This window comes from Dipodomys ordii, unplaced genomic scaffold, assembly GCF_000151885.1.
Source record: "Dipodomys ordii isolate 6190 unplaced genomic scaffold, Dord_2.0 Scaffold26, whole genome shotgun sequence".
NCBI classification, from domain to species: Eukaryota; Metazoa; Chordata; class Mammalia; order Rodentia; family Heteromyidae; genus Dipodomys; species Dipodomys ordii.
Genome location: NW_012267242.1, coordinates 8,644,097 through 8,647,342, shown reverse-complemented (window position 1 = coordinate 8,647,342; position 3,246 = coordinate 8,644,097).

Genomic DNA, 3,246 nt, shown 5'->3' with positions numbered 1-3,246 from the left:
TATATTTGATGTCAGTATAACTTGTGGAGGAGATGGGGAAAAATCAGTTGTTTAAGGATACAGGTGGACCTGTTGCAACAATGAGAAGTACAAGTTGTCATGTCCAAAACGAGTTTTACAACGTCGGTGTGGGGGGTGGAAGGGGGAGAAGGAGAAGGATTGGAATTGGGGGGGAGAGGGGAGGCTGGGAAGGGATATGAAGGGTAAACAAAGGAGGAGGCTGCAATGCTTGGTAAGAAATGTACGCATTATCCTGCTCATGTAATTGTAACCCCTCTGTACAGTATGTTCACAAATAAAATTAAATTAAATTTAAAAAAAAAGAATCTTCCTTGCCCTTGTGAGTTAGGAAAGCAATCTCAGTGTTTGGGTAGGGGAGCTCAGAAAACTATAGCCACACTATAGACAGCTGTCATTGTATGTCAATGGAGCAGATTCCAAATGGAGTCTTCCAAACCTATATAGTCAACTAAGGTAGGGTTTAACCTAAGTTTGCTTGTGTCTTGACAAAGCTGGTCATAGAAGTTTACACTTTCATTGTATGCACAGTTAAGGTGGACCCTGCTTCATTATTGCACACAATATGTGCAGGTGGATTTGTGTAAGAAAAGTAAGCTGATGCATTCAATTCTTGTTGCTCTCAGACTTTCTGAATGGGAAAAAGAGTGAGGAGAGCACTACCAAGAAAATCTTTCACACTGGCTCAATAAGGACTCTTTGTATAACTCAGATGATCAATATAGGACAATATAGGACCACTAATTCTATCACTACAGTGGAATAGCAGAAATATATATATATATATATATATATATATATATACATACACACACACACACACACATATACACATACCTGTTAAGTATGATCAATGTGAACATAATGCCTGCTCTTGTTATTTTATTGAAATTATTTATAAGATACTATCACATTGCAACATCCTAATTACAATGCAATTAAAAAATATCTCTATTAAACAGAAGTTTTCATATATGTGGCATTATGGGTTTTTTAATACTCATAAAATCTGTCCAAAGTTTCAAAGAAAGATGTTTAAATGTTAATACATTTATTCTTTATGAAAATGATCAAATGATCTTTATTCAAAATGTAAGAGCATTAGCAGGGTAAGAATTAATATTGGCCAATAATGGCAATACACAAAATTCCCTCCACTGGAAAAAATGAACCCTCCTTGAAACCCCCATAAGCAGGGCCACCTAAAAATATTTAACTCAGATTTCATTTCCACATCAGTAATTTTCCTTTATAATTATATCATATTCTGTGCTTAGCACTATCAAATACAAATCCCAGTCGGAGTTACAGCCATTATAACAACTTATTTACATCTCTGTCCTCTACCATACTTATAATTCCTTGAGAGCAGAAAGTACGTTATTAGCCAACTCCTTCCAACCCTTCTCAGAGTTCTTAGCAAAAGCTGATTGAAGCCCAGATGTTTTGTTAGAAGTTTGCAAAGCACTTTCATATTCTCTTTCTTATCCTAGACTCATAACCATTCTATGAAGCAGGTATTATTATCCCAATTTAAGAGCTGAGGAAATTAAAGCTTAGAGAGATTAAGTGATTGGAATAAGGGTACACAGTTAATAAATGTCATAAATTTAACTCTAGCGAACATCTCCCAAGTACCAAATCCTACATTATTTCCACTATGTCATGGTTGCCTTTTGAGATACATTTCTTTCTCAATTGAGGAAATGACCATAATCACCATTTTGCAGGTCAAGAAAAGCAGACCTTAACGCTTGGCCAGGTGATTTGGTTCTCATTGGTGGCAGCAACAGGCACCAAGAATAGGAAGTCCGCATTACTATTCTGCTTCCCAGCCAGCTCACAGGTACATAATGAACACCATCTGTTCCTTCATCAACTAATCCTACAAATAAGATGAACATAGACCAACATACCCAGTGCAAACCTTCCTCACAGGTGGTAGAAACAGAACATAACAATATACCAGATAAAGAAGTATTACAGGAAGTGTTTTACTTTTATCTTCTTATCTCACACATTCAGGAAAATATTAATCATATGCATATGAAATCCTCATTCCCCTTCACTCTCCTATTTTCTTTACCATGGCACTATCGAACAATAAGGAAGCCTATCTTGTACTTTTATACCTTCAAAACTATCTCCTAACTTCCTTTGGTGCTGTTTTAGACCTGGGGTTTACAACAACAACAACAAAATGTCTATTCAATTTAGTAGCTTGTTCAGGAGACAAGGAAATAAACACTCAGAGATCCTGAAATACTCAGGGCACAGAGAGCATTATTTATGTCCAAATCACCTGAGAACCTTCAAACCAAGTCTGAATTCTCTGAATTCCAGTTGATTCCATGTTTACCATAAACTCTTTAGTTGCTCAGAAGTGCCAGGCTGCTAGTTCTTTGCATCTCTTGTCTCAAAGCTCCATGATCAGAGTGTGTGTCTTGGGTAACAGTTGCAAGCTTTATCATTTCACTTAAAATCCATGAAAAAGTGAAAAAAATGGTCTCAGTCTCTGTTTCCTTAGCACATATTTTGAAAATTATACACTGACTCACTTCTATTGGAGTAATTGGCTTAGTTTGGGGGTCAAATTGCTGGTAAAATTTGAGATGATGCTGTCAAATCATAAGAGCCTTAAGATAGGTAGCAAGATACTCAAATTCAAGAGTATAAAGAAAATTAACAAAGGTTTTCCAGCATCTTGGAACAGGAAAGGGCTGAGAAATAGTATATGTCCACCCTAAGAAAGAATTAAATTTATGCAGATCACATGCTGTGTTTTATAAATACAACTAGGTAAGAAAGAAGACTTTGAATGAATCCTGTGATCTACTAGATTTTTTTTTTGTGAGTTTACCAATCCTTTGGTTTGAACTCAGGGCATTGGTGCTGTTCTGAGTTTTTCTGTTCAAGGCTAGGACTCTCATACTTGAGCCAGATCTCCCCTTTTTTATTTGTTGTTGTTGTTGCTTTGTTTTCTTTTTTGGAGGTAAGAGTCTCACAGACTTTCCAGCCTGGGGTGGCTTCAAATCTCAATCTTCAGATCTCAGTCTTCTGAGTAGCTATGATTATAGGAATAAACCACTAATGCCTAGCCACAGTGGAATTTTATAATTTAAAAATGGGAAGATTTAATAATTTACCAAGAATAATGCCCAAAAGTAGGATTGCTAAGTCATAGGGGAGCTCTATGTGGAGTCTTTTGAGGAACCTCCATACTGCTTT